Source organism: Sorex fumeus, unplaced genomic scaffold, assembly GCF_029834395.1.
Source record: "Sorex fumeus unplaced genomic scaffold, SorFum_2.1 ptg000002l, whole genome shotgun sequence".
NCBI lineage: Eukaryota > Metazoa > Chordata > Mammalia > Eulipotyphla > Soricidae > Sorex > Sorex fumeus.
This window is the reverse complement of record NW_026606059.1, coordinates 15,650,111-15,667,681: the sequence shown is the minus strand read 5'-3', so window position 1 is coordinate 15,667,681 and position 17,571 is coordinate 15,650,111.

Genomic DNA, 17,571 nt, shown 5'->3' with positions numbered 1-17,571 from the left:
CGGTAGCTTGCCGGGCTCTCCGAGAGGGGCGGAGGAATCGAACTCGGGTCGGCCATGTTGGCCGCTTGTAAGGCGAACGCCCTACCGCTGTAAGAAGCAGCTTGTATAAGATAACAGAAGAGGCAGTTTTTAGAAAGGGCAGGTTGCAGGCAAATCAGTGGATGTGTGGGTGATTAATAAATTTCCTTATGAGAGTTCCTCCACTGGATTGACAAATAGACCATGGCTTACCTAAATCCCATGATAGTGCCACTGAAAATCTTCTTGTAGGGTCTGGAGAAATAGTCCAGCAGGCAGGGCTTGCATGCTCTTGATCCAGGCTGGATCCCTGGCACCACATATGGTCCCCTAAGTCCTGCCAGGAGTGGTTCCTGAGCATAGAGTCAGGAGCAAATCCAGGGCACAGTGAGGTGTGGGCTCCAAACCAAAGCCAACTTATTTTGTAAAAAAATAAGTTTATTGACATGAAATTATCAATAAAATATTAAAAGTGAAGTAAGTAAATTCTTAAAGCACATAGTCTCAATTTGTTGTCTGTCTAGCTTTATATATGTGGCCTATAAACGGAAACTCTTAGTTATATGTTTTTTTTAGCCACTTCCGGCAGTGCTAAGGGCTTACTCCTGCCTCTGTACTCAGGGATCACTCCTGCCAGTGCTCAGGGGACATAACGGGGTGTCAGGGATCAAATCCTGGTTGGCCATCGCAAAGCAAACTTGATAGTCACTGTATGGTCACTCGGGCTCCCGACATGGAAACTTTTAATAGTGGTTTTGAGGTAGTATTACGGTAAGGAAGTGTAATTCGCTCTTTAGGATTATGGAAATTTTATCATCTTACAATGAATATGTATTACACTCTTCTTTAACCCACACGTCTTGGAGAATGCCAGGTGGTGGCCCTTGTACAATTCAATTCTTAAAGGATTATACTTCTCCTGAAATGTACAGTATTATACGACCTGGTCGCTGCATATTCTGAAGATTAGCATGACTATCTTGATTCCTTTGAAAAAACAAGGCTCTAAATTATTCCTAGAGAAAGATCAGCAAGATACAAGTCTAGAGGTCAACCAAAGCTGGTGGGGAGAGTAGAAGCGAAGATGTTTTGGCAGTGACGAATCTCCCTAGATTAGTCTCAGAAGCAGAGAGTGTTGCCAGTTCCGAATGTCAGGCTGCCTTTTGTGTTCTGTACCTATTTTTTTTTAAGCTGGTGGATTACCAGGCCCGATTTCCATGCCAGACAATTCGACATGGTATGGCCACCCAAATTCAGAGCTCGGCGGAATTATTACCAGCTTAAAAAAACACTTGAAGGTATGGTAACTTTGCTCACCAAAACCATGCAAGTTGATGTTATTGTGAACATTTCACCTGAACAATGATACAAAATCTTTTTTAGTAAGAACTTAGCTTTGGCAGAAGAATTCCTTCTTAAGGATGACTTAATTGTTCAAGAAAAGATGAAAATAAAGAACCACTAAGTTTAATGCACTGGGAAGGCCTTTGCTATTCTGTTAGTAAATGTCTAGTCTTTTGCACACTGACATTCTGCATATTTGGCTCTCAGTTTCTAGACCTTATGGAGACTTAAAAAGAGCAAATGACAGAGTATCATGTATGTGATCAATAGTGAACTGTGCTAAGAATTGAGCACTGTCATTTGTCAGTTCATCCGTACTTTTAGTTTCAAGATATAAAATAAACGCTCATGGAGTTTTAAAAAGTTATATTTTGGAGTGAAATGTAAAAACTTCAAATTCATTTCTGAAATGTATTAAAAAAAAGAGAGTTGATTAAGTGTTTGGTCGCTCAATCTGTTTTCTCAAATGTTCCCACTACAGAAATCCTGAAGGACATTATAACTGATCTAAGAACACCAGGTCAGGGTGCACAAGAGTTCGGTTCTTTACTTCATCAGACTGGGAGTTAGTGAGAAAGAAAAGCTGTCTTCATTCTAGCAAACTGGCAAAAGATAGAACACTTTGTTTTCAGACAGTTATATGGGGGAGAACTTTTCAGAATCTTCTACATAAATTCTTGCATCAATGTGATACAGCTTTCCCTTTTTCTTTTTTCTTCTAGAAACATCCCTTCTAAGAGAGATAATATTTCAGAATAGAGTTAGAAGTGATGATGAATCTTTGGCTCTGGATTACAGAATTGTGATTGCACACCAGAACAGAGAGAGAGGGGAAGGAAGAGGCAAACTCGAAGTAACATAAGGACATTGATGAAGCGTATTCGATACTCAGGTGGTAGTGATGTGCAGTAACTGTGCATCAGAAACATAAACTGTTGTAAATATTTTCCCTTAACAATAGCAATGATAATGAAAAGAGTATTTCTACTCAATTCCAAAAATACCATATTGAATGTGGCTTCTGTCTCTGACTTTATTTTACTTGACTTCTTAGGATAATCTTCAAAAATCGTTGTCCAGAATTGTCTAAAAGATTATTGCCAATTCGTACAGGAGAAAATGGGATCGAGAGGGCAGCCTGAGTTTGACAGTTTTCTCTGTTTTCCTCCTCCTATCTGGTATAACTCCAATCTGTCCTATTCTTGATGGTTGTGCTATTTTAATTGGATTTGTTCCATATGTGAAGGTTAGGAAATGGAAGATTTTGGACATTAGTAAGGAAAACCAGTGTGTTTTTTATGGAAGCCTTGCTGTTCTCATACTAGATTTCTGGCAGATGTTTTCTGTGTATTTCCACAAATCTGCCCCCTGCCACCCCCGAGAAATTTCACTTAGAACAAAAATAAAAACAAGTTACTTATTGACAAATGATTTATGTGTATAAATGGAACAAATATTTATTGAACATCTACTACTGACCAGGCAGTTGGAATATGGACATGAAATAATAAATAACAAGGGCTGACCTTATGGGGATAGCAAACACCAATCAGGAATTATAAGTGTTATGATTTTAGGGGAAAAGGATAAGATAAAAATATGTTATTTTCTCTTTTTTCTTTCCTTAATAACTCCTCTTAAATGTTAATGTGTTGTTTGTGCCTGTGAGATCTAGCACTTACTCTATGCAGCAAGTAAAATGTCAAAATATAGTGAATATAAAAACAGTATAAAATATGTTCAGAAAATATAAAAACAAGTGTGAGGCAAAAATATATTTCTGAAACAGTGACCTCAGGGGTTCTCTTTATCTTTCACCTACTCTTTTATTCAAGGAGTCAACTTCAATTTTCTGTTGATAAATGATCACTCAGTAAATTCAGTACAATTTTATTTCATTCGTAATATGACATTGCCCGGCTGGAGCAATAGCACAGCGGATAGGGCATTTGCCTTGCACGCAGCCAACATGGCCGACCCGAGTTCGATTCCTCTGCCCCTCTCAGAGAGCCCGGCAAGCTACTGAGAGTATCTGGCCCTGTTGACAAAGCCTGGCAAGCTCCCCGTGGCGTATTCGATATGCCAAACACAGTAACAAGAAGTCTTACAATGTTACTGGGCCCGCTCAAACAAATTGATGAACAATGGGAGGACAGTGATACAGTGATGACGTTGCCATCTTGACCAAACCTACTTATGTGTTCTATTCTCCCTTCAACAGTACAAGTGCTTTGTCACCTTCCTATTTATATGATTCCTCTATTGCTGTTTGCTCTATTTTGCTTTTTGTATTTTCGGTTCTTTTTCGCCTGTACTGATTAGTTTAATCTGTGAGGGTTAAACACAAAACTGTAGGTCAAAAGAAAGCTTTAGTCTTAATTTTTTGAGAAGTCCCCAAATCATTTTCCAAAGGTGTTGAACTAAGCAACAGGACTACTAGGGAAGGGGTTACCAAAACAGAATTTTCAGCACTTGAGAAGACCATTAGCAGTAAAGAAATTTTTATGAAAAAAATTATAATGCAATGTTGTACATCCATAGAAGATGTACGAGCTGTGTCTATGGGAGCAGAGAGGAGAGGAAATTTAAGGCTACTTTTAACATTTGAGAAGTTTGGGTAAAAAGAGAGAACCGTGTTCCATCTGTCCAGATATTTATTGTTTTGTCTTGAGGCCACACTGGTGATGTCCAGGAGTCACTACTAGTGGTGTTTGGGGGAGCATATGGGATGCCAGAGATCTAACTCGGGTCAGTCATATGCAAGGTGAGTACCCTACTAGCAGTACCATCATTCCAACGTGCAAATATTTAAGCATTCAAAATCAAGTTTCATAAAGTTGCTTTTACAAAGAAAAATTTGAGTTGGTACAATATCAAAGACAATTGAATTTTTAAATATTAGTGAGCACGTTTGAATATCCTGTTGAAGGGTTGGTGATATTTGGGTAATAAATTGCTGTTTAACATCATAAATTTGTTGCACAAATATATCTTATGACCTTAATTTTTTATCAAAATAACTAATTAGGATTTGTTTGTTTGTTTGGTGGCAATGCCCTGCTGTGGCTCAGAGCTTATTCCTGGCTCTGCATTCTGGAATTACTCCTGAAGTGTGTAATACGATATTACCATCTCAACCAAACCCATTTGTATGTACTAGTCTCTCTTCAACAGGAAAAGTGATCTGAGTGCTCAGAGGATGGTATGCAGTACAGGAGATTGAACCTGGGTCGGTTGGATGCAAATGATGTGCTTTACCAGCTGTACTATCTCTCTGGTTCCAACATAGCTGAGATTTTATAGACAAAATTTCACATCTCACATTACTGCCAGCAGTAATAATGCAATGACTAAAGAGTTACATGTTAGATCGCTAATCATCAGGAAGATGCAAATCAAATCATCAATGAGATATCATCTCACACCACAGAGAGTGGCCCACATTCAAAAGAACAAAAGCAACCAGTGCTGGCGTGGATGTGGGGGAAAAGGGACGCTCTTTCACAGTTGGTGGGAATACCGGCTGGTCCAGCCTTTCTGGAAAACAATATGGACAGTCCTTCAAAAACTAGAAATTGAGCTCCCATATGACCCCACAATACCACTTCTGGGAACATATCACGAGGGTGAAAAAAAGCACAGTAGAAATAACATCTGTACCTATATGTTCATTGCAGCACTGTTCACAATAGCCAAAATCTGGAAACAACCCACGTGCCCTAGAACAGATGACTGGTTAAAGAAACTTTGGTACATCTACACAATGGAATACTATGAAGCTGTTAGGAGAAATGAAGTCATGAAATTTGCTTGTAAGTGGATAGACATGGAGAGTATCACGCTAAGTGAAATGAGTCAAAAAGAGAGACATAGATATAGAAGGACTGCAATTATTTGTGGAGTATAAAATAACATAACATGAGACTGACACCAAAGGACAGTAGATAAAAGGGTCAGGAAGATTGCTCCATTGTTGGAAGCCTGTCTCATGAGCAGGCAGGGAGAGGACAGGTGGTTGGAAAATGATGGTTGGAAGAATCGGTTGGGATGGGAGAGGTGTACCGAAAGTAGATAGAGGACCAAACATGATAACCTCTCAGTAGCTGTATTGCAAACCATAATGCCCAAAAGTAGAGAGTGAGTATGGGGAATATTGTCTGCCATGGAGGCAGTGGGAGGGTGGGAATGGGGGAGTATACTGGGGAGATTGCTGGAGGGGAATGTGCAATGGTGGAGGGATGGGTGTTTGATCTTTGTGTGATTGTAACTCAAAAATAAAACCTTGTAACTATATTTCACAATATAGTTGAATGAATCAATAAAATTGATTGATGAATCAATAAAATTAAAGAAAAGAGTTACATATTTTCAAAGTGTAACATTCAGCTTGAGTATTCAAGTTTCATTAAGAAAAATGCATGAAATTTGAAATAGAAATATTTCAATGTATTTTAAAAACTATTTTTATGCAAAATATTCAAATATCAATTTAAAATATAAGGGGTCAGAGTGATAGAACAGTGAGCAAGGTGCTTGTCTTGTAGGTAGCCAACACAAATTTAGTCCCTGACACTGTATATGGTCTTGAACCCTGCCAGGCGTGATCTCTGAGCATAAAACCAAGAGTAAGCATCCCTAAGTGTTGTCATAACTCCCTCTCTCAACATATATAATGAAACATCAACATTTTACCTAAAGCTAAAATGTTTAATTCTATTTTTAAAATTTAATAAGTTGTATTAAATATGTTCATAAAAATAAAGTAATTTCTAACTCTGCAACCAAGATCCACATAACTGGTAGTTGTATTGAGCAATATGTTATATCCAGTCTAATTAAATACGAATTTAAGAGAAAAGTGAATTGCATAAGCTTGCAAAATATTTCTCAATTGCCTTGTGGCACTCTTGTGAATACTGTCTATTTTGTGAGTAGCTCTGGAGTCATAAATTTGAGCACACTGGCAAACAAGAAACTGGGTATTTGGCTCTACTGGGAATAGCAGTTTGTTTTGCAAGAATCTATTGCACATTCGCTATCTGAAAAGAATGATTACTTGGCCCTCTCTTCTGTAAGCACTATAACTGCTCCAATTCTCCACACTCTGCAGCACTATCCCTTCAACTCTGGCACAACTCACAGACTTTTGCATCATTCAGCTGAAATTGCCGTCTGTTTTAAGGTCATAGAGCTAGAGATGTGGAGGCGTCTTTTCTTGAGCCTTGAATCACGTTGAGCATAGGAGCTATGGTTTAGCATGATGGGTTTAGCCTTACTGTGGTTGGAAATCAACCTAGAGACAAAAGCCCAAATGAGGGCAGTGTGGTGTAATTATCACCAATGAGACCAAGGACTTTTTTTTTTCATTAGGGAAACACCATGAGGTACAGTTATAGACTTACAAACTTTTGTGCTTGGATTTCAGTTATACAAAGATCAAGTACCCATCCCTCCACCAGTGCCCATCCTCCACCACCACGGGTTCCAGAATCCCTCCCACCCCCCCCCCCCCCCCCGTCCCCCCATTCAATCCCGCCTCTGTGGCAGGGCATTCCCTTTTGTTCTCTCTCTCTCCTTTTGGGTCCTGTGGTTTGCAAGAGAGGTATTGAGTGGCAATCATGTTGACCAGGGACTTTTTTGAACAGTTAATTAATTCCATTATCTTATTAAATTTATTGTGGCTTGGCAAGCACCCCCTCCCCACTGTCCTGTAGTTTCCCCTCCCTGCCTCAATGAAGCCAGCCCTGGCACTCAAAAACCTCCAGACAATTGGTGCCATGCTCCAGCCGCTCTCCACATGCTCAGACAAGCCTCACTCGTAAGTGAATGTATTCCAGCACCGTGGCATCTCATACTTTATACCATCAATATACCAAGAGTAGCACACCACATTTGATGGTGTTTTAAGTAGAAGGAGACCAATCTTAGGGGGAAATACACACATACATATAAGCACATGAGGCTCAACCTTTAACAACATGTTACTAATCTCTTATAGAAGGGCTTAATGGCTCCTCGATGAAACACAACAATCTTCACACTTTCCTCTAAGAAACTTTTTTGAATCTTTTTTAGCAGATTATTCATAACAAGCAATACAAAATAGATTACTTTGGTTCTGCTTTGGGGGCAGGGTTTGTGACTTGGGATGGAAACATTTGAAATATGGTGTTGGGAAAGTACAATGGTAGTGGGATTGATGTTCAAATATTAAATGTAATCAAATATTGTTAATTACTTTATAAAATAAAATAAAATTTAAAAAAACTTACTGTGTCTTGGCTAGCTATCATTACAATAGTGTTAACACTTTGTTTTGATGTTCTGTACCCTACCACCACCAAAGTGCCCGAGATCTTCCTCTACTGTGTCTGTGTCACCTCTAGTCCACTATTCCTCCCCCCTCCCCTCCCCCCACTACTTGATAGTCTGCTTTACAATTCAAGACCAAGGGTTTATCATTCTACGCTACTATTTCATTGTTCAATTTTCCTATATTCCATAGATGAATGCAATCATGCGGTATTGGGACCATGAAATTTTTCAAGATGAGGCAGATATTTGGTTAAGTCTTCAAGGAGGCAGCACCATGGGGCATGTTTCTGAGAACATTTGCAAAGGGACTGAAGTATTTAGAAGTATGATTTGTTGGAACTTTAGATATATCATGTGACAAGAGAATAAGAGATTTGAGGACAGTAATAAGACATAAATCAGTAAAGAGAAGTTAAGATGCATCACAGAAGTCTTAGTGCCTTTGGGAGTTTATCTGAAACAAGAAGAAACTTAGAGGATTTTATATGGGAGAAAGATTTCATTAGATTGAACTCTGGATGAGATGTATAGTTAGGGACAAGAGGCAGAAGTAATAATTAGGGGGCAATTTTGTCAACAAAAACCAATGATGACCTTAACAAATATAACTGTGAAAGGTTAGAACAGGGACTAAGTGTTTGCATTGCATGCGGTTGATCTTGGTTTCACCCCTGGAACTGAATATAGTGCCCCGAGTACCACTCAGAATTATATATGAGCATAGAACTCATAGTAAGCCCTGAGCTCAGCCAGGTGTGAACCCAGAACAAAAAAAAAAAAACAAACAAAAACACATGTACTAGAAATAGAAATGGAGGGAAGTTGAGAATGATTTGGGTCAAGGCAAGATTGGACTCAAGGTGGGTCTGACATAAGGTAAAGGTAAAGGTAAAGGCCCTCCCGTTGATCATTGATTTGCTCGAGCGGGCCCAGTAACATCTCCATTGGAGACTTTGTTGTTACTGTGTCTGGCATATCGAATACTCTCGGTAGCTTGCCGGGTCTGACATAGTGATTGTTTAATAAATATTTATTGAAGAAAAATGTGTTTAGATAGTGCTTCCAGAGTGTTTCTCTTTAAGACTGCTTCCAGAGTCTCCAGCATTTTAACTGAACCACAACAAGCCTTTGTTTGCTGTGAATTAATTCGAATCTATTGCTTTATACTTTGAATTGCTAAGTGGGTGTGTTCTAACCAAGGAGATATTACTTCCAAAGAGTCTGCAGCAAGACGTACTCAGTAAAATTGGTCTGATACTGGTATACAACAAAATTTATTCTTAGTATGGAGTTTCTTGGCTTTTTCTCTCTCTGAGTCAAAGAAATTTCTCTCAGAGATCCCTCAGGTAGGAAATAGCGGGGTTCTATATAGCTTACCATCAAGCTTTCTATACTTTGTACATTGCCCTTCAGTTACCTTTGGTAAGATTCTTTGCTTTGCTCAGTGGGAAATATTTGGAATCCTTGAGTTTTCCAAATAGACTCTTACTTTAGAAAATGTTCCCTTTGTTCTTTAATGTGCTGACTCATTCATTTCTAAGTCAAGTTTAACCAAAGATGACTTTTATTTCTTTTTATCTTTGTATTTGTGTCTGGTTTTCTTGACTTCATGTAACCTTTTAAGGCTCATTTGGGGTCGATTTAGAACAAATGGTGCTTGAACTGGAAATTGCATAATTGCAAGCCACAAAGATCCTGGTGTTTATACATCTCTCTTTAAAAGTTCTTTTATTCCTGCTTTTTGCATTTATCTTCTACATATAACTGGGTCAGTGGTACCACTTGATATAAATTTAGTCCTGCTGGTATGTAACACTTATTCTGATTTTCAACAGAGGGATGTGAAAAGGCCGCATTACTCAGGAACTCCACATCTGCCTGACTCAGCTGCGGTTCCTAACCACCTTCTCCAGTGCCAGTGACTGCTGCTTCTGTCAAATATTGATTTAGACAAATGCAGCTGATATTGGCAATCATTTGCTTTTCACTTTATCATTGTATCACTGTCTCCTGTTGTTCATCGATTGCCTTGAGTAGGCCCCAGTAACGTCTCCTTCGTCCTAGCCCTGAGATTTTAAAAAGTGCCACATTCGACACTCTTTCAGGGTCAGGAGAAGGAGACCCATCATTGTTACTGGTTTTTGGCGTATTGGCATTTGGCATAATATGCCACGAGGAGTTTGACATATTGGCATTTGATGTAATATGCCACGGGGAGTTTGCCAGACTCTGCCGTGTGGACAGGATACTTTTGGTAGCCTGCCAGGTTCTCTAGAGTAAGAACTAGATAATAAGATGTTTCACGGCCACAAATGCAGCCACGCACTTCTGGGAGCAGGGTTGTATAGTCTCTGGGTCTTGGCTGTTGATGGGATTACATGGCGCCAAGGGCAGTTGGTGGGTGTAACGCCTACATACTGGAAGACGGGAGGCATCTAGGTGGAGGAGGCCCCAGTTCCTATCTGAGCAGGCTTGGAGATCTACGCCCCAGGTCCCGCACACCTAGGTTCCTCTGCCGGTTCTTTCATACATGAGGCTCATCCGAACGTGTGGAGAGTGGTCTTAAGCATGGCTGTGGCTGGAACCGGAGGTCTTCAGCTGCTGGGGCTCTGCACGGGGTGGGAAGGGAAACTCAACCCACCCTCCTCCAAGGGGCCCCGTTGAGGATGGCCATTTGCTTTTATCCAATTTATATTTGCTTCATCAATTTAACTGGATTCTACAGGCTCAGCTTTTGAACTGGGCTTCTACTCTCATTGTAAATTATTCAACTGGTGCTGTTTTTCTCCATGACATGCTACAATCTTGTGCTCAATCTTTTAGATATACTCCCCATTTTCAGTTATTTTAGCTTTCAATATACTGTTAGGTTAATCTTCTAGATTATCCCACATCTCAGGAGACAAGGCTGACAATGGATTCTGAACACTATTTCTTTTTGTTGAAGCAGGGTCATCATATTCCCCAAAGTAGGCATGTGTGTAGCTCATTTATCTAATAAAAACCTTTTCTGGATAAATGGCATAGCTTGAAGTGCTCTGAGATCACTCTTGTGTTGCTTGGGGGACCATAAGTTTTACAGGTTGGAAACAGGCAAGACAAACATCTTATCCACTGAACTGTCATTATAGCTCCTTTAGCTGATGGCTTATAATTTCCTATGTTTGGGAGTCTGTTGGGGGGTTACAATCACTGGCCAGAAAATTCTATTTGTGATCCGGTTTTAGGAGGTTATAGGATTTCAGTAACTTGTCCATTTCTTCTACCTTCTCCAATTTTATGGCATAAAGATATTTTTGTATATAACCTTTTGAATTTCTGTGATCTCTGTTGTAACTTCTTCAATTTTATTTCTTATCTATTAATTTCTTTTTTCTTTTTTTGTCTATTTAGAGGTTTGTTGATCTTGTTTATTCTTTGAAAAAAATTAGCCCTTGGTATTATTGATTTTCTGTATTTTTTGTTCCAATATTGCCTGGGCCCAGGCTCAGTCTCCTGCTCAGGCCTGGTGCAGGGGGAAATGCATAAGTCTGGGGTTGATTTTTCAGTTCTTCATTCTAGCTCCTCCCACCCTAATTCATGCCGTCACTTCAGCCCTTCCTTCAACCTAAGGCTGTGCCAATTGATGTTCTTAACGTTCTGAGGTTTCTTGTTCAAAAACTGCCCACAAACCAGCTATTTGTTGGTTGCTGCAATTCACTCTCTCTGTGAGCCGCTCATAATCTTATTTCTATGTGAAAAATTTTAACAAGGTTCTGGTGTTACTTGTGTGAAAACAGGGGAGGGAGAAAGAAAAACTAATAAAAAAGATGTTCTCAAACGACATTACTTATTTCCACGAAGGATTTTCTGTAGAGGCAGAAATGTTATGGGAAGCCCTGGGGGTGTATGTGTCACCAGACACACTGCTGAGTGAGCCTCCCGCCCCTTCCTGCTCTACCTGGACGATGTCGGTTCTAATATCATCAGTTCTCATTGAGCACAATTCTGCTAAAGACACTTAAAAGCATGCAAGATGAGAGCACCTGCATTATCTTTACTTAACTAATCATTTACCTGTTGAAAGGCTTCTAATCTGAGATGTTTACAAACGTTTTTCTTATTCAAGAGTGCTAGTTTTCTATTATAAACTCAAACATTATATGTGATTTTTATCAGTGGGCAAACAAACACTTGGCATTGATAGCAAAGTAAAGATAATGCGAAGGAAGAATTTTCTTATGCTTTCATGGTCTTAAATGAGATGAATGTTGATAGTTTTCAGAGTTGACTTTTATCCTCTGATTAATATGATTTTTCCTCACATTTTTTTGTTTCTATGTCCTTTTTATACTTTTTTGTAATCCTTAGGTCACTTGGTATTGCACTAAGATTTGAGTTTGCTATTAATTAAAAAAATTATCATGCAGTGAAATGCTTTCATTAATTTAAAACAATATTTGGAAAGTCTCTGTTTCCAGAGACTATAAAATCCAGCTCCCGGAACTGTGCGGCCGCATTCGCGGCTGCACGACATCTTATCAGGACTTCTTTTTATGACATCTTATTATCTCATTCTTACTTTGGACAAACTTGCAGGCTATCAAATCTAGCCTGCCCACAGGGCAGAGTCTGGCAAACTCCCCGTGGTGTACCAAATATGCCAAATAACAGTAACAATGATGGGTCTCATTCTCCTAAAGAGCCTTGAATATAATCTCAGGGCTAGGATGAAAGAGACGTTACTGGGGCCTGCTCGAGGCAATCGACGAATAACAGGATGATGAATGAATGAATGAATGAATATTTGGAAAGAAGACCCCCTCCTCCGGTTATAAATGTCTAGCTGTTCCATTTCAAGGAGTCTGCTGAAAAGAATGAGGCAATAAACCAAAAATAATTATTAAAGTAAGAAGCAAGATCCTGAGTCCTGAGCCTATTTTATGCCTTGGTTTTCAGGGCTTACTCCTGGCCTGTGCTCAGGGAACAATATGTAGTTCTGAGGGATTGAACTGGGGTTGGCTGCATGCAAAGGAAGTGCCCTACCTGCAGTACCTGCGATTCTTCAACCCCAGAATTACTTTGTGATTAGGAAGGAAATAATGGGATTAGGAAGGAAATAATGGAGTGAATTCCTCAAAGCTTTAAACCTCAGTACAACAGTTTGACTCTGTATTATAACTATTTCTATTTTGTGGGGGAGATAAAGCAAAGCTTTGTAGTTTTATTCATATTTGCATAGCCATCTATGATCACAGAATAGTAAAGAAGCTCTGATACAGAGTCATCAGCGAGCCAATAAATAGAAACTTTTTCAGAGTCAAGTAAGGAATTCAAAGATAAAGATGTTTATCTTCCTTGCTTGCCATTGTCCCTAATGCTCCCTTTGATAAATTTTGTTTTAAGGGTGATTTGCAAAAATGTACAAAAATGAAAAAAATTAGAAAATATATTCAACTACTTCGGCTCACTGTAGCACTGTCCTCCCGTTGTTCATTGATTTGCTCCAGCTGGCACCAGTAACATCTCCATTGTGAGATTCCTTACTGTGTTTGGCATATCAAATATGCCATGGGGAGCTTTCCAGGCTCTGCCGTGTGGGTGGGATACTCTCGGAGCTTGCCAGGCTCTCTGAGAGGGATGGAAGAATTGAATTCCGGTCAGCCGTGTACAAGGCAAATGCCCTACCTGCTGTGCTATCTCAACTCCCCTAATTAACAAAATGGTACCTTAAAAAGTCACCATGTTCTAGTACCCACCAATGATCCCAGTAGCCCTCCCATCCCCCACCCCATCCCTCCCACCCTACCCTGCCTCTGTGGCAGGGCATTCCCTTTTGCTCACTCTTTCCTTTAGGGTGGTACTTGACCATTGTATAACTGAAACCCAAGCATGAAAGTTTGTAAGTCTACAACTGAACCTCATGGTGTTTTCCTAATAAAAAAAAATTTAAAAAAAATTCACCATGTTACTTCTGAGGAGAGTAAGTAGATCAGACATCATTAGGGAATGGAAACATTTTTCTAGTTGAGCTTACGCTGGACTCCTTTAGCTGGCATTGTTATTCTGGATGATTTGAAGCTCAATAGATTTGGCATAAAGTAGGCTAGTTACTGTAGCACTGTAGCACTGTCCTTCTGTTGTTCATTGATTTGCTCGAGTGGGCCCAGTAACGTCTCCATTGTGAGACTTGTTGTTACTGTGTTTGGCAAACCTCACGGGTAGCTATTGAGCATCATAAAAAAAAAAAATCAACATTGACTCCTTGGAGGATGTTCAAGTCTACCATCTTAGTCAGCAGGGAGCGTGTTGCAGAGTAGGAGGGAGAGTCAAAGGAAACTATGAGTTGAGTTCTCAAATAATCCAATGCTTTGACAACCTATTAGCAGCTGTTTTAATCGGCTACTTCAGAGAAACAGCGAAAGTTCCCAGAATGCCTTTTGTGAGTCTGCCAAATATATGAAATGCTCTCCTGTGGCATTCAGCTTAGGGATAAAACTTGATCACCATCATATGTCTTCTTGCCACTTCTTTGTCTTTTTCCTAGAATTGTAATTACATCTTTGCATCCATATTCATCTTTGTAAAATTATATGGCAATTAAATAAAAATTATTTCATGTCCTTTCTGTGAAACTGATTTTAAAATTTGCTCAGTGACTTTTTAGGAAATATTTTCAATCATTGTAAGTCGCGGTCATCTTTTATAGTTATATTTCTCAATTAAATTAAATTCATATGAAATTATCTGCCTCTCCCATTTTTTGGTTGTTACAATGATTTTTGAGAACTTTTCTATTTTCAACTGAGGTAAAATTAATTTTCATGACTGTCTGTGTTTTACAGGTATAATTTTATGCCTCTCCAAATGATATAACCACACTATACACTCATCAAAATAATAATATTTTCAGCTATTATCCGCCAGACCCCTTTCTCCCTTCCATCTTTTCTTCTTTCTCCACCTCTAGTAACCACAGCTCTGTGATTTGGTTTCCAGTGATCTTGTTTTTCTTTCTTTGGCTTCTCCACATTCCACCTATGCAAGATCATTATCCATTTGTATTTCTTTTTTTTTTTATAATTTATTTATTTATTGAATCGCTGTGGGAAAAGTTACAAAGCTTTCAGGTTTAGGTCTCGGTCATGCAAATATCAATCACATTTCCCTTTACCAATACTTATTTTTCACCACGAAGAACCCCAATAACTTCCCCCAACACCCCCCCCCCAATGCCTGTGAGGCAGATGAATTCTAGTTAACACTCTATCTACTTTGACTAGCTTCATTGTTTCCATAAAAGTTGCACCATTATTATTTAGAGTTTACCCCCCCCCCCAAAAAAAATCAGACATGCTGAAAAAGCATTGTGAAATGATTTGCTTTCTACAGCTGGGTTCAAGTATTAAATGATGTCGCACGGCCGCAATAGCAGCCGCGCAGTTTTGGATTTCTGCTATTTTACTTATTAACCCTGGAAGTATTTCTACTGAGAGTCAGATAATTAAGAGATTGGTTTCTGTGCTCTGGAGTCATGGCTGTGCCGGAGAGCCACTCGTGGGCAGCAACTGGTGACCTCAGTAGGGTGTGAAGGATGGGCCGGAATGCCCCCCTTCCCATGAGGTTTTAGTCCCCCTCACCCCCGGCTTATACCTGCTGTCCACAAGGCTCCCCTGCGGCTGCCATCTTTCTTTTCCCCATTTGTATTTCTTATTCTAAATTATTTCACTTAATGTGCTCCTCTCTATTTCCTCCTCATTGTCTTGAAAGGCAAGATTTCACTTTTCTTTTTGGCTGAGCAGTATGTCATAATGTGTGTATATACCACATTTTCTTTATTCATCTGACTTTCATTGGGCATTTGGATTGTTTCCATATCTTAGCTACAGTTACCAGCATTATAATAAATCTAGCTATGCACACATCTTTTTTCAGATTAAAAGATCTTGTATACTTTGGAAAAATAACCTAGAACGGAATTGCTGATGATAAAGTAGATCCGTTTTAAATATTCTTAAAGTTCTTCAGGACTGGAGAGTTAGTACAGCAGGTAGAGCGCTTGCCTAATGTGTGACTGACCAGGGTTCAATATGGGTTTAATTTATTATTTTGTGTTTTGCTAACCAGTTTTTCCAGCGCCGTTTATTGAAGCTGCTTTCCTTGTTCCACTTCGCAAACCTAACTTCTTTGTTGGAATTTTATTGCTCATACATTTGAGGGTTTACAGCTGGGCTCTCAGTTTTATCCCATTGATCTAGTAGTTCATCTTTGTCCAAGTACCATGTGGTTTTGATCACTGTAGCTTTCTAGTAATAGTAAAGTCTGGGAATGCATCCCATCTTTTTTGCTCAGAATTATTTTGGCCATTTGGGCAGTTTTATTATCTGTACAAATTTTAAAAGTATTGTTTTCTATGCCCTAAAAGAATGCCAGAGGAATTTTGATGGGGGGTCACACTGAACCTATCAATTACTTAGGGTGATATGGTCATTTATTTTGATTCTTCCGATCCATGAGCAAGTAATGTGCTTTTTACCCTTGTGTGTTATTTTTTCAGAAATAATTTTTAATTTTCACAATAGGATTTTCTTCTCCCTTTTTTACTTTGATTCTAAGATACTTGAATGTCCCACCCCCCCAAAAAATGTCTTCAATGGGGAATTTTGAACTCTTTTTTCTTTCTCTTTAACATTATTGTTTGCTATAGGAATGCGACAAAATTCTATGCATCTATTTTGCAACCTATTACTTTACTGTGTAGGATTATAGTTTTTTTTAAATGGAATCATTTAGAGTTTTCTATGTATGATATTATGTGATTTGTGAATATTGATAGTTTGACTTGACTACTCTGAATTTCTTAATGTCTCTTTCTTGTCTAACTACAAACTGAAATTTTCTTTGCTAGGTTGAATAAGAGAGGTGACAGTGAACATCTTTCTCTTGTACTTGATTTTAGGGGAAAGAGTTTTCACCTATAAGAATGATGTTGCCTGTGCTATATAGCAATATTATATGCTTCTCCAATCTCTATGTTTTGAGAGATCTTTATGATTTTTATAAGAGTTATCATGAATAAGTGCTCAATCTTGTCTAAAGCTTTCTCTGCATCTATAGATATGAGTATATGGTTTATATTTCCCTTTTTAATTTGGTGTATAAAAATTTATTTGCAAATTCGGAGCCATCATCACATCTTTGGAATAAATGCCAGCTGAATATGGTGTATAAAACATTTAGTGTATCTTATTTGATTCACCAGAATTTTATTGAGTATATTTGCATTTATTTTCATTGGGGATATTTCTCCGAAATTTTCTTATGATATCTCTGTCAGCTTTGAGTTAACAAGGTGATGTTAGTCTCACAAAAACTTATCTGTAACTACCCCTGTTCTTTCCTATTTCTGGAAAAGAAGTATTGGTCCTCTTTAAAGACTTGGAAGAATTAACTCATGAATACATCTGGACCTGGTTTTTGCTTTTGGGGAGATTTATTTCTCCTTATCAGCTTCCTTGATATTAATATGTCTGTTCAGGTTTCCTATAGGATGTAGAACTCTAGAAATTTATTGATTTCTTCAAGATTTTCCAAATTAGAGGCATAAGATTATTCATAGTAATTTTATAATATCTTTTATATTTCTGAGATTTTTATTGTAATCTCTTCCCTTTTATTTCTTATTTATCAATATTTTCTCTCTCTTATTTAAAATCTTATTTAAAATGTTGTATGCCTACTAGGACTATTAATTTTGCTGATTTTTTCATAAAACTATTGGTTTTAATGATTTTTTATGTTTTTTATTTCTATGAAATTAACTTTGTGCCCAGATTTTTATTGTTTCACTCCTACTACTTCTATTTTGGTTGCACCTTTTCTAGTTTCTTGAGGGGTGAAGTTAGGTAAATTATT